The sequence below is a fragment of the Buteo buteo genome, chromosome 13 (assembly GCF_964188355.1).
Source record: "Buteo buteo chromosome 13, bButBut1.hap1.1, whole genome shotgun sequence".
Classification (NCBI taxonomy): Eukaryota; Metazoa; Chordata; class Aves; order Accipitriformes; family Accipitridae; genus Buteo; species Buteo buteo.
Window position 1 is genome coordinate 2,303,330 of NC_134183.1, and position 14,989 is coordinate 2,318,318.

Consider the following 14,989-nt stretch of genomic DNA (forward strand, 5'->3'; position numbering starts at 1 on the left):
AACAAACAGAGAACAGAGAGGCTTCATCAGATGACAATAAAATCCAGAGGGATGAGCTGGTGGTAGAGTCCAGCTCTCACATGTTGTGCATGTTCTCACTTATGGAGGAGGAGGAGGAGGTGATGAACACCCTGTGGTAACGACCACCCTACGGGCATCTGGGAGAGAGTGAAGGGTATTTTGTGGAGCCAGAACAGAGAAACCAGGGATACCCGTGAGTCCTCGCAGCCACGCGAGTGGCCCTGGATCTGTTTTGCGTGTTGATTCACAGCTTGGAAGAAGGTCCCAAACCACAAATCCTGCAGTGAACCGCTGTACCAAGCTCATTTACTCAGACTTCATGCAGGGAGTTAGGCTTTTTGTCCATTTTTCTATTTATTACCAGACGTGAAAATAATAACTCCTTCAGCTGAGGCTACACAACCAACCACAATCGGTCAATTCAGTCCACGGCATAGACATTCTCCTGGACTCCCTTCTGACTTCAAACTCACACCGGACAGTTTCTGAGAACAACTGTCTTTGCTCAGCTAGGAAACTCCATCCCAGCCTGGCAGACAACGCTCTGGATGCAATTTCTCACATTATAGGCCTGCTCTGTGAGACTACAGCAATAAATATGCCTGGGGATGCTGCCGTTAGCATGTACAGAGCTCCCGTTGGTGCAAAACATGCTTTTTTCCCAGCCATTCAGGTGTTGGGAGGCACCAGATGATAACTTCTGTGGCTTCCCCATGAGGTGCAAAGCCTCTTTGAGGACATAGGTCCCCACCTGCGAAGCATTTCACAGTAAGAGGGTGTCTGAAATGCCCATAAGTTTAAGCAACCTTGCAGAGCTCAATGCTGAAACCTCTGCTGCACCACACATGTCCCCTTAGCAAGGGGAGAGGAGAACCAGCAACAAGGTGGATATTATTTGTCGCAAAGCTCAGCATGGTCTTGGGAGACCTCCAGGCTCCATAGGTGACTAAATGTAAAAAAGGACATAGCTCTGAGCAGGGTAATAGCTCTCAGCGTGTCTGAGGCTTAGAAAGGTTTCTGCTGTGCGGCAATAAGAATAGACCAGACTAACCAACCTGGCTCGCTGGCTACTTATCTGCTAGATGGGGCTTTACTAAAGCCCGCTTGTCTCAGAAAGTATGCTGTCATGCCAATAGTTAATCTCCCAGGTACAAAGTTGGTATTCAAAAATGCTGGAGGCTCACTGGGTTGCAAAATCTCAAAAAGAAATGGTTGAGAAGCTTTGGTACAGGAGTGACTGGATATTTCAGAAATGACCACAGAGGCAGATTGTGGTATGGCTTTACACGGTGGGCTTGAGCTTCCAGATGCAGTTTAACGCATCCCCATCACCAAGAAAACCACTAATGCTGAAGTATTTAAAAAAAAAAAAGAAGGTCCGTGTTTCACTGCTGCATAGATTTCCTCTCAAGTTGCTAATTATGAATCCTACAGAATCAAGCAAAATGCATTTATGGCTTTAAAAATGTGTCATGACTTTGAATTGCGCTACAGAAAGCCCAGGTTACGGTTTTATTTCTCTTCCCAGATCTCATGTTTGCTCATTAATTAGTGCTAGTTTCAGGAGATTAGATGACTTTTTAATGTTTCCCATGTAAAAAGAACATAAAGTGAATTTTTTTGTTTTTGTTTTTTTCCCTTTGCAAATGGAAAGGAAAAGTAAAGAGACCTTTTTCATTTATACGCAGCTATTTTTTAATTTTCTTTTGAAAAATGTTGCCAGTACCCAGAAGTGTCAAATTCTAACACGCAGGGGGAATAATGTTGTTTTTTAGCTGGTAATAGTCTGTGTTTTTGTGGCTGACTATTGGGAAATTTTTAACATATTTCTTCATCCTGTATTTTCAGGAGATGAGATGACATTTTAATGTTCCAGGGTAGAAAACCCATAAAGAAAGTGCATCTTTTTCTCAATAATTTTGAGGATATCTTTTACTTAGAAAGCAAAAGTAATCACATAATTGGGACTGTTTGTATATATATCTTTATGTTCAGTTAACAACCAGAAACCTGATGATACAGGTTTTTGTAAGGAATGCAACTACTTGCATACTTTGCTTAGGAGTTCAGTGGTGCGTTGTCAATGCCTGGGACTTCCAGGTGTGCAAGGGGCCGGAGCAGCCCCATGGCAGACTGGCTCGGAGGCTGCCCCATGCACTGCACCTGCTATTTTCTGTGATTTTCAGAGCATATACAGTGTTGGGTTATTTAGGAAGACCATTGGCTTTGCTGGAGGTTGGGAAGGTTTCATGACTGCCCAGCTGAAACTTCCCAGCAAAGGAAACTCAGATCACATCCATCCCTGCACCTTCATACGGAGCTGGAAAATAACCAGTGAATTAAAGAATATCTCAGGGCATAGCCTGAGGCAGGTTCTTTTTGGTAAAGGTGGTGTGCAAGGTAGATTTCAACGGTAGCAGGCGGTATGCAGCCAAAAGACACGACTGCACATTGCGGGGACCCTACCACTGACCTGGCTGCTCTGCTCAGGGCATTTGGTGCCCGGCTGTGCCGTAATAGCAACACCAGCTTTAGTTGTGACCGAAGGGCAAAAGCTCATTAGATCGTGCCCAGAGCTGCGCTGCTCTGAGATTTGGAGCTAGCTGGAGGTAGAGAGGGAGATCTGCTCTACGCTTTGAGAACTTGACTCCCAGACCACACGAGTTTGACTTTGTGCAACCAGGAATTCAGACTGAATTCCTAGAGCTTCGGAGCTCTTGTGCCGGTGCTTTCCATCAACACTGCAGCGTCTCATCCTGAGCTGTGATGTTTGGGTCTGATTCTGCTTACTCTTAACCCAGCAAAGCCCAGGAAAACCTCAATAACTCCATTGAGGTTTCTGCTTCGGGCACTGCTGTGAGAAGAGAATTAAATCATGGCAATGTGAGCTAGAGACAAACCCTGCGAGCCAGGGATGCTCTTTCTAAGCACTGATGCCAGCCCTTGCTTGCATCAGCACGCAGACTCGGATGCTTATGGCAATGCCCTCGTTCCTATGGCTTGTCTCGCCGACCATCCCACATGCGCATCTTTAGCCCAGTAAGTGCTGTGCCGCAGCCTGTGAGATCCAAGGGGCTGCGGAAGCTGAAGCTCCTGAACACTCTACAGGATTTCATCCCTTGTTTTCAGACCGTTGGGTCATTTTATCACAGCCGAGAGCACCATGCAAGCCCCAGGACACACAACACCCCCCATGTGCCATCCCCACACCAGCAAGAACCCTTCCCAGCAAGACTGGGACGACCCACGCTGCAGCAGCTTTCGCCTGCTGCTCTGACATCTTTCAACATTTACTTTATGTGACTAAGGACACAAGTCCGGGCCTATTTCTTGATCCCACTGTGCCTATGAAACAAGCCTCTCTGGGCAGTTTCCTTCTGGGAGTAAACTGTCATTTTTCACCACATAAAATTTTATAAGTTTCAAGCGAATGGAAAATGGATTTTATTATTTTATTTTATTTTTTTTATATCTTTTTTTTTTTTTTTTTTTTTTGCCCTGAATGTTTTATGGCTGCAAAAACAGAATTTGTGGTTTGAACTGTTAAGGTTTGATGCAGAGGGCTATGGAACCTTTTATGTAACCCGCTGGCCTGAATAATTATCAAAATATTTTGCTTTCCACTCTTTCTAAGCCTCTGCATCAGAAAAAAATAGCGTATGCAACCTTTTGACCACAAAATAATACTACTAAGAAAGCCCCCTTCAGAAGCCGTGCTGGTGGAGCTGCCCTGGGGAAGGCCGGTAGCTCCCGGCAGCGGCCGCAGCGCCGGGGCTGGTCGGTCCTGGGATGGGGAGAAGGGACCCGGGGGGAGGTAGCCTGCGGGATGCGGGAGAGGACCTCACCTTGAGAAGGACTTTCACGCAAAGCGGCTGATTTCAGAGGAGGAGGAAACTGATCTTTGCTGAGATTAGCGAGACGCACGGGAGAGCCGCATCTGGCTCTGCCGAAGAGATGAACGCTGCTGACATCGGGGACAACTTTTGGTTTTTCAAACCATACCATCGCACACGATCTATGTCTCTGAGTAGCACCTCAGATCGAGTTCGTCTCCTCCGCCCTTCAGTCCAATGCTATTTCTGTGATTATTGTTAGCCTGACAGGAGTTTTTAAAATCCATCACGCAACGTGTGGTAAAAGCCAGTATCTGTGGTTACAAAGCTCATACGGACAGACGGCTTTTGCGCACACTCGCACGGCGTCAGAGGTGGGGACCGGCCCCAAATCCAGTGCCTGGTACAGACGGCAACTTTTGTAATCCAATTAACAAATGTCAGCAGGGAGGAATTTGTCCCCGGGCTCTGGGGCAGGGTGGATGCTGAAGCCCCATCCTGGCAGGGTGCAATGCTCTTTCTGCCCTGATCCTGCTGCTCCTCTGGGCCGAACTCACACAGATCTACGTAGCAGGGAAATTGTAACGCTTTTCTAGCGGACGTAGCATGAAGTGTGAACAACTCCCCCATCTCCAGTGTTTGGCTGTTATTTTACTTCCAGAATGACTATAGTCTCTTAAAGAAAAGGCATTGCACATCCACTGCTCCCTGCAACTCTGCTTTTTACTGTTTTATATTTACTTATACTTCTGTATGTTTAAATATAGAATTTTAAATGCTTTTAGAGTGAAAGCGTGTCATATATTTTTGTATAGCAAGTAGGGAATTGCTATTTCCAATCTGACCCATTAATTTAATCTTTAAATGGAAAGGGAGGTGTTTGATAACATTAATGTTTTTATTACATCTTTCCTTTCCTAGAAAATGTGTCGTATTTTTTTCTTCTAGATTTCTTCAATCTTCTCAGCTTTTGGACAACATATTTTGATAGCTGAAAATCCAAATGAAATGTTAAAACAATTTTTTTTTTTTTTAAAGTAAAAACAGTCAGCAAGGACGATGACATTCTTTCTGATCAGCTCACACAGAGATACAGCGGTCACTTTTCCGAAAACTTAAAGATACCAAAGCCTCTTTAAAAAAACTCTGCCTGAGTTCAATTCCTTTTGATGCAGTTTCAACATTAAAAACCAAGGGATGCTCTGACTGTCCTGGTAAAGGTCTCTCAAAAGAGAGAGCCCAGCTGTGCTGGCAGCAGGAGGATGCCCCATCCTCAGCACAGCTGACATGCTGCAAGTCTTTTGGTTCAATCCCACAAGCAACATGCGTGACATTTTGGACAAGAATTAATCAGGAATGGCTTCGTTATCGCTGATTTTACCTTGGGGCAAGGGAAATGGGCTGGATGACCTCTGAGGGTCACTCCCCATCCTACAGTTCAGGATTTTTCCTGCCTCCACGGGGGTGGATTTTAGCTCTGGCCCCTGCAGCCCTCCCTGCATCCTCCCCTCCTGGCTGCCTGCTGCACAGGGCAGGGAAATACAACCTCCGACTTTTGCAGAATTACCTTTTTTTTTTTTTTTTTTTTTTTTGAGGGGGTTAGGTGCTAGGACTCTTTGTTTCCATTTTTGCCTTCAAAGCAAAATAAACCCAAGGAAAGCAGTTTCTCTTTTTCTGTTGAGCAGTGAAAGGTGGGCTGAGGACAACCAAGACTGGAGGTTACCAAAACCTTTCTGCATGTGTTGAGCAGATGTCTGTTCTGCACTGAAGGTTTCCTCCCGTGACATTACTTGCTCTCTCCGTTCGCTTGGTCCCACATGCTCTGCCATGAGACATCTTCCACAGCAAGTTTTCACAGCCCCTCAGTGCCACCCTCCTTTTCCATGTGCTGAAAGGGAGGAAATATGGGGGGATTTTGTGGTGGGCTGCCCTTAGTATGTCCCACCTGGAGTAGGATGGGAAGAGATCAGCTCTTCCTTGCTGTAAATCAGTGCAATCTGGTCAAATTCACGGGACTGCAGCAGCCTGGATGAGAAGACAGTTCAAGCCTACATTCCACTCTTGCTCCCAGGGTCAGACTTTGGTCCTTCTGCATTACAACACTAATTAGACAGGGTTGTTAAGGAAAGGTGATGGTGGGGGAAGAACTGGAAATTTGTCACTGATCTCATTCTTGTGAGCACCCAGAGCAGGATAAGGATGGACAGAAATCCCAATTAGATGACTAATTTAGCTCCTTGAGCAGATTTTAGCCTTTGGCCCTGGAGCCAGAAGCAGAACTTATTGCTTCTAGGTTTGCCATGCTTGGCTGATTATTGGTTAATTGAGGCTTTTCACTGAAAGGCCTGGAAACGCTGGGTGACCTGGAAGAATGTGTCTTATGCCCTGGAGTCATCCTTGCTGGCTCTGCCTCCCTCCTGCTTCACCCAGCAGTTAAAACAAGCTGAAAAACAGCTTGGGGAAAGGCCTGAGGCCATGGCCAGGCAGAGGAGCAGGGATCCCAGGGGAGGCAGAGGGACTTCAAAAGGCTGGTGTCAGTGGGATGCTCCCTTCTGCTTGCTGTGCCTGAAACCATCCATCCGGGCACAGCCAGAAAGCCCTACTCAATTACCCAGAGTTTAATAAGAGTGCTAAATGAGGCCACTGATCCCCCCAGCATAGGTCCATCCATGCAGGAGCTGTGATGCCTGCCAGGGCGCAGAGGTTTGCAAAGCCCCGCGGTTCCAAAAACACACACAGGCATGTGCAGGAAGGAGCTGGGAAGGTGGCTTTCCTGCTATCCCCATTTGGGGTCTGGTGGGACCAGCTCCCACTTATTCACACAGCCCCTAAAACCACCTTCTAGATCACCGTGCAAAAGCTTGTGTCCATCCTCCCCCTCCTTTCTCTGCAGGTCAATAATACACAGTTGCTATCCTGAAGTGTTTTGTGAGGTTTTGCTGAATCCTATGGAAGAAAAAAAAAAAAATCTCTTCCTCTCCTTTCTGTAGGAAATACTCTACAGAAATGGCTGGTTACAATTTACTGGAGTTCAGGTACGAAACCCTGTGCCTTCCCTTCCTTTGCCTCCTAAAGGAGTTAGCATTAGTCCAATGCTAAAAGTGTTTCTTGTTGCAATGGCAGAAGTGCATTACACCTTGGGCAATGTCCAGAATAAGAGCATTTTCCTCCTTTACAACACTAAATTGAGAGGTTTATAGGCATACAGAAAATATTCCATAGCTTCTAGGGCTTCCTATAGTGTTGCACACCTTGAAGGTCTATTTTCTGAAAACATTGAATCATGCTGTGACTCACTGCAAAACGGGGATTGGGGTGCGGAAGCAAGGGAAGAGGACAGGTCTCCTCTCCCAGATGAACTCACCCATGACTGAATGGGGCTTTGCCTTGAGGGGATCCAGCAAAGTTTTTTGTACTTCTCTACCAGACATGATGCAAGCCTTCACTTTGAGCCCCAGATGTGCTCAGTCCTCAGTGTCCCCCAAATGAGGCTCCCTTGAACATCTGCACATGTGCCATATTCCTCTACACACATGACTACTGATTTCAAACAGCGGCTTGCCCCCCCCCCTAAAAAAAAACCCCACACCCAAACCAACTCAGAAGTGGCCAGCTGTATTCATTGGTAATGTCAGCCTTGACCAATGCTACACATTTGGAGGCAAGTTGAAAAATGCCAACTTTTATGAGAAAACAAATGCAGTGTAAGTTGTTTTTTTTTTTTTCTCCCCATAACAGAGCAATGAATCCCAAGCTTGCACACCTGATGCTCTTTGGTAGTCTGCACCTTTGTGAGCCTTGGACCTGGAATTCAGATTTTGGGACCATTATGAATAACCATGAAGACCAGAAATAAGTCTTATTTTTATGGGGAAAGCCAAAAATCTTTCTACTATTGCTTACCTTCAGAGTAGAGACTTCCAGTCATAACATCACATGCTGGGAGGCTCACAATCAGTAACAAGTGCTGGAAATAAGGGTGCTCCTCCCTCCCCACTCTAGTTCAATGTGAATCCCTGTGTCTAACAGCTTTTAGCAGGTACCTTGTAACAAAGTACTCTTACAAAAAAGATCTGCTCCACAGGCTCACCATGTAATTTTTTAGCCTGATCAGTGTATTTTTTTTTCACCAGTGTAACTGGATTTCATCCCTACACAGCACTGCCCAGTTAGAAGTGGGTTGCAAAAATACCTGCTTTTGCCAAGATATCCTAAACACCATTTTTATAGGTAGAATATGCAATCCAGACACTCAGCTGGTGGAATTTGGCATTGCTCCACCAGAGCCAGTGCAGGGACACTGATTTACACCAGTGCAGGAGCCAGCCCATGAATTTTCTCAGCCTATTTGGTTATCTCAATCTTACTCCATCATAGTGTTTGGATTTGTTTCAACCCTACTGTAGAAACAGAGCTGGTTTGGAGCATTGAGAGTGATTCATCTGCCTCTCCATAGGACTCTGTCACCATTTCAGGGACTCTGAGGTTACTTTCGATTCCTCTTTGCAAAGGGACAACACCAAAATGCTGGAACTGGAAATCCCATCCTTGTTCTTCTGCTTCTTTCCTGAACTTGCTGCTCTCTCCCCTCTGCAGGCAATAGGGAAAGGATGAAGATGAGTAAAAAAAGCTTTCCTTTTTATGGAGAAACTTTACAGTATTTCAGGAAATAATGATCTCAGTAAAACCCAGACCTCACTGAATTGATGGACAGCCTCAGAAACAAGCAGGGAGGTGCCAGAGTCAGAGTCCTAGAGAGAATAAGGCCTTCAATTACTGCAGTGATATAATTAATTAATTTATGGCTGTAGCCAGACAGCAGCGACAGCAATATTGACTGACTTCACTGCAATCTACATTGCTGACTAATGCTCATATCAACACCTACAGCAACCAACCAGCCACCAGCCCCTTTGCTGGCTGAGATTTAGCTTGATTTCTCCAGAGAGAACCTTTCCAGATCATTTGAACTAATTGAGGTAATGGAGAAATTGTTCTCATGCCAAAACACTTTTTTTTTCCCCCCTCCCCCTCTTTTTTTGGTAAGATGATAATATTTGGAAAGCTTCTGGCTACTACTTAAAGGAACAGGGCAGCCTCTTTAGGAGCAGCTCAGAGCCTTGGTGCTACACCTCATCCTCCTCGGGGTGCCAGGAGCCAAATCTCCCCCCCAACATCTGCTAAAGCCACCAGCAACACGAAACACCCCTTTAGCAGGAGCACATTGCGCACTAATTGCAGCGATTATCAGCAACCAGCATTTACAGCCTCTCTGGACACGGGGGCTGAAGGTGACAGCAATGTGGTTTCGATCAGGGCTGTCAGAGGAGGGGGTTCGTGCTGCCCTTTGCCTCCCACCTTGCGCAGAGGCTCTGCTTGAGACAGGGGCTCACCCCTCCCCACGGGTTCTTGCGCTGCCTGGGCTAAGGGATGCTCTTCGGATGCATCTTCAGACACCTAAACACCGCTTAATTCTTGTACTTCATCAGTGCCTCAGTTTACCAGGCTGGTTCCCCTTGGACTCAGCTGCTTACTACAGCTCAGGGGCTGTGTTTGCTGGGGTATCGCTGACACGGCACATTTAACCAGGGCAGTCTGAAGTTCCCTGAGGCTTCCCACATTGCCCCAGTCTTTCTCACCAGTTGTGTAACAAAGCAGCAAGAATAGGTTTGTCTGGGACAGCGCACTAAATGGAAGCTTAAAGATCCATCTGTGACTAGGATTGCGGCTGCACAAACACTACCCAGGTAGTTCCTACGTAAGTTTGGGATCTCAGTAGGACAGCGCTTTTGGAAAACATGTTGCCTCTTGCAAGTTGGGTAATATAGGATTCATTGCCAGGCAATCTGGATTGATCAAGGTTAACAGACAGTTTGCTCCCAGCAGCAACCTCAGCCCTTGGAGAAACACTCCGTAAGCAAGCTTCCTGCACGTCCATGCCAGACTGCTCATATGCTGAGGGAGGGACAAGGAAAATCTAGAAGAAAACCAGGGAGCAGACAACGCTGGGACAGCAAACTTCCCTTTGGTGCAGATCCCCCAGTCCAGCCAGGCAGCAGTGTGGAGGGCTTCCTAAAAAACACAGCTGGGAGTTCAAAGGAGAGAAATCTTTTCCTGTCTATAAGGGAATTCAGCCTGAAGTCTCCCAGAGAAATGCTGGGATGAAAAGCAAAGCCAGTGGTGGGGGATCTACCCCAGTCTGCTCTAGGCAGCACCGTCCTTGAAGTCCTTTGCCTTCAAGATGTGTGGGCTTGTGGAGTTAGAGGACAGAAATACAACACTGGGTGGGCCAGTCCAGGTTTTAATTTTTTGCTATAGCACAGATATAAAATGCTCATTTTCATGTTTCATAACTTTTTCTTAAAGCACATTTTTGATTTGTGTCCAAATACATAGCAACCCCCCAGATGAAGCCTGCTGCCTGTGTGTGTTTGTACTTGCATGAACGGTTGAGAGAGAGATTAATCCTAATCTCTGCTGAGCCAGTTTCCCCCAGCCTATATTCTCCTGTAACCTGCCTGCTCACCAGGTACCTTATTAGAAATTGCACTACCTGTAATGGACAGTATTGGGAGAAGAGAGAAAAAAAAATCAGCTGAACGCCATCAGTTCTGCTCCTTTGCTCCAAGTGAATGTTAATTACACAGGACTGCCACAACTAGCATTAATCATACCAGAGCGTCTAGAGGCCTCTAGTGTCCAGAAGCTACAAGAACTAGGCCAGCACCTCCACACAGGCGGAGACACTCCTGTTCTAGAGCCATGCTGAAATAACCAGGACAAGCAGGATGGGGTGGGGGGGCCTGAGAGACACAGCACTGTCAGCAGGAGCCTGATTGAAACTCATTGCTTTGCTACAATAGATGGCTTACCCAGAAAGAAAATAATAAAAAAAAAAATCATGGATAGGTGCTTTTTCAGTACTTGCACAGAAAATAAATCACACGACACAGAACACTATAACTCCACCATTACATGTACATGCCAACACAAGCCAGCTGTGCTCCATTCCTGCATGGGTGATCTGTGCAGCTCACTGGATCGAGCAATGACCAAGAGTACTTGCAACCAAACAGCATGTGCAGGGACAGTATACGCAAAACCCCACTGAAACAGCACCTTTGGCATTATCTACTAATATACAAGGCAAGAGAAATCCTTACTTTGGTCATATAGGAGTCCCCAGACACTTGGATTTCCCCCGATGAGGCCTTTGACACTAAAAAGAATTGGATGTCCATGGTTGGAGAGAACAGCACTGAAGGCAGAACTGTTCCAGGACAGATGCTTCCACCTGAGAAATGAGATTATTATTATTTTTTTTTTATTCCTCATGCAAATACCCCAGCTGTCAAAAATATCTGTTATAAAAGATAGGGACAGCAGAGGTCCCCTCTCTTCCCACCTGCCCATCCCAACAAATTGTGTTCCCCTTCTCCATTGGTCCCACATGGAAATGCAAATAATCAGAGGCCACTTTCTAAGGAGCAGAAAAGGCTCCTGCTTTGCCAGTAAGTCAGAATAACCTGAATTTAAAAGAGAAGGTGGGGGAGGGGGCTCGAACAACTTATTGTTTTCCAGAAGTGCTTCAATTAGCAAACATCCCATAAGGAGAGAGAGCGAGAGAAAGAAAGAAAAGAAATTTCATGCGCTGACACAGCCCCAGTCAGCAGCAAACGCTCCCAGCTCCTGCACGGAAAAAACTTTCATCTCCGCTCGCTCACTCTTGGCATTACATCACGCCAAGTGCATCCTGGGCAATATTGTTATGCTAATAAAGCAGCCCATGAGACTGGATTCTCCTGCACTGGGAGAGACATTCCCACCAGGACCTGGCACTCCAGCTTATTCAAACCAGGCTGAATTGCCTCCAGAGAATAAAAGATGCAGGCTTAATTAACTACTGCTCTCCGTTCCCAATCCCGGCTCGATTGTTGTGCTGGCTGTTCTGGTTGCTAAAGAGGCAGTGCCAGGACGCCCGATACTGGGGCTGGCCTCGGCACTGGGGCTGCTGGACCACAGCGGAGCTGAGGCTCTCCTCTTCTTGTTTTATTTATTGCTATTGTGGTGCTGCGGGTGTTGCTTTTCCGTGCCAGTGGCTTGCAATGCTCCAATCAGTCATGGAAAAATTCAGGATCCTTATGCCAGTTTTATTCCCCCTTCCTTGTTTTCACTATTAGGTGCCTGTCTTTTCCGGTTTGGATCTCTTTAAGAGCTTTTATGACTCTGGACAAAAAAGAGCCAGCTTTTACATCCAACAGCATCTTTAATAGATTTTACTAGCTGCCTATGCTACTGATTTTGGAAAAAAAGCTGCATGCTTTAAGGCAGAAAAAGCAGCGAAGTACCATCTGGCCTTCCCTGACCCTCTCCCCAGCCCTCCTGGAAAGGAAAAGCAAGCAGGAGCCTGGCAGGCGATGCAGACAAGCGACCGAACAGCCCAGCCAGGACAGCCCTGAGGTTTGGGAGGGAAGGAGGAATCCACACACTTTCAAGACAGCAAGCTGGGCATGGGGAAAAGCCAGCCTGGGCTGAGACCCTCTGGGCAAAGCCTTTTCTAGCAGCTCAGGAAAGTACCTGCAGTTCTGCAGGGTCCTCCTGGGGAACAGCCATGGAGAAGGGAGCCTTGTCTGCATCTCCTCATTTCTTCTGGGAGAGAGGGAGTGGAGGGGGAGCAGCTGCTGAGATTTGGTGCCTTTTCTGCTGTCAGGCAAGCGAGGGTTTAGTAGGAGGGAGCAAGGCAAGGTATAAATGGGAAGACTGCTTCCACCTCGAGCAGTCAGTCAAAGGAAGCACAACAGGGCAGACTTTTGAGATGCAGAACTGCAACTTCACTCCTGTTTGCTGACTGCATCCCCAAACAGTTCCACACTTTTTCCCAGTGGCTGACTCCACCCTGGGAGCAGAGGGAAAGCCCTCAGCCAGAGCCTGTCCGTGCTGGACACCAGGGAATCTCACCATTTGACATAATGCATAGAAACCGAGCTGCTTGCAGAGGTGACTTTGCCCACGCTGCGAGCCCAGCAGTCCTAGCAAAGAGGATTTCCTCACTGCAGAGCTGCGCAACGCTCACAGCAGCTTGTTTCAGAGCTGCTCGGCATCTGCCTGCAAACCCACGTGTAGACATCCCCTAAATTCAGAGGCTACAAAGTAAGAAAGGAGAATAGCAGGGATATTGGCTATGTGGGAGTAAAAGGAGTTCACTGCAGGGTGAGGGTCCTGGGTTTGGAAGTTGTCACATCCTGGGGGGATGAACCTCTTGCATCTGCACAAGCCAGGCCCTGCCCCTCCAGTTAATCAGCAATTAATGCTGGAAAGGGCACTAAATGGTGCTGTATATTAGCTTATCTCAAATGGCAGATCAAGAAGGAGACCACTTTAACCATGGAGCTGGTTTATCTCTTAGGGTGAAGTGAAGTATTTCTTTCTCTGTCCCCTACCCCTGTGATTTATACTGACCTGACATTTGCATTTACACCAGTAAACCAGGTTCTGACAAGAAACTCATTAAATGTTGCAATAAATCAGTTCTTCTGACAAGTATCTTTTTACTGCCTTTGGAAATGATAGATGTATACCTATTCTGGGACTTATACACATGCATGTACACACACAGATGCACAAACACACACTTTTAAAAACGTTTGGCTCAACATCCTGAGAGGCTTTCCAGGGATGAAATACTAGTCGTGCTCAACAGCAGGGGGAAAATGCAAGTTAAGAGTTATAGACAAGGGAGAAGAGAGGCACTCAATATGAAATGAGATGGGTCACCTGCCAGAGGGATCCAGGGATCTCTTCCAGACCACAGAAGCTCCGGAGGCAGTGGGCTATTGCACCCACCGTGCTCAAATTGTGTGAAAGCTGGGACAGGGCAGGAGCCAGATAGTATATGGATATGTATATTTATAAGAAAAGCTAGAATTCAACCTTCTGGAGATTACATTCAGAAAGTACACAGATGTTAAAATGAGAAAGAAAAGCCAGTTAAAGTTGGTCAAAGTACAAAATTAAAAGAAAATAAACAGTTTAGAAGCAGCAGCTACAGCCCTCGCAGGAGAATAACTCCATTTTCAAATCCTTGCAGATGTTATTTGAAAGACCAAGCGCAAAAGAGTCTGATTAAGGGCAAATGATTATTATGGGTAAAAGAACAGAAACACACACAAAGAACCTCCTCACTACTTACCAACTGTGGTCTAACGCTAAGGACTTGTTCAAGTAGATACATGGCAGGTATTTGAAGTGAGCTGGATGGGCCCATAGCCCCAGTTCCTCAGGAGCACAGCAAGTCAACATTTCTCTCCAAAAGCCTCTGTAAACCCACAGCTGCTATGCATGGCTTTATTTAGACACACTAGCGTTTCCTGCAAGGCACTGGCTTACCTGGATTTAGGTATCAAGTAAATAACTGCCACCTTTATCCCCTTGAGGAGAAAATTCTACAACATTAATTTCACCTGTGAAATTAAGCAGTTCAGCTGGAACAAGTATTTTCAAGGGCTCCTGACCCTGGTAATGAAGGCTCTAATCCCACTCTCAATTGTAAATTGCTACAGATTGAGCCTTTGCCTGATGTCAACATTTGGCTCATGGTTTCCCTTTACAAAAGCTGTTAGATGGTGAAAGAAAAGAACAGGCATTAATTCTGTCTATATATCAAGCCTTAAAGTCTTGGAAGGTGTAGGTTCTCCATCTAGAAGATTACCAAAGACAATGGGGACAAGAAACCTCCCTGCAAGACCTAAGACATGGATGGATCATGTCCCATATCTTTCCGCTTGCCAATCACATGACGCCTCCTGACTAAATGAAAAGGTCATTTCCCCATTTTGCCATAACAATGTGGTCTAAAAATAAACTCTTGCCTTAAAAAAAAAGAGAGAGGGGAAAAAAGAGGAAAAAAATTGAGAGAGGGAGAGGAGAAGAAAAAAAAGTCATAAGTTGTGCTGTTCTTCTTGCCAACATCCACAATCCCTCTTCCAAATAACCTCTCATTTACATGCATGTTTATTTAGTTTTCATGGCTGTCTGGAAGTCAGAACTTTTTTTCCCCCTTCTTGTCTAAGACAAAGATGCGGAGACGTAAAGAAATGTAACCTCCATTAGTCAAACACATCACCACGACAAACCAC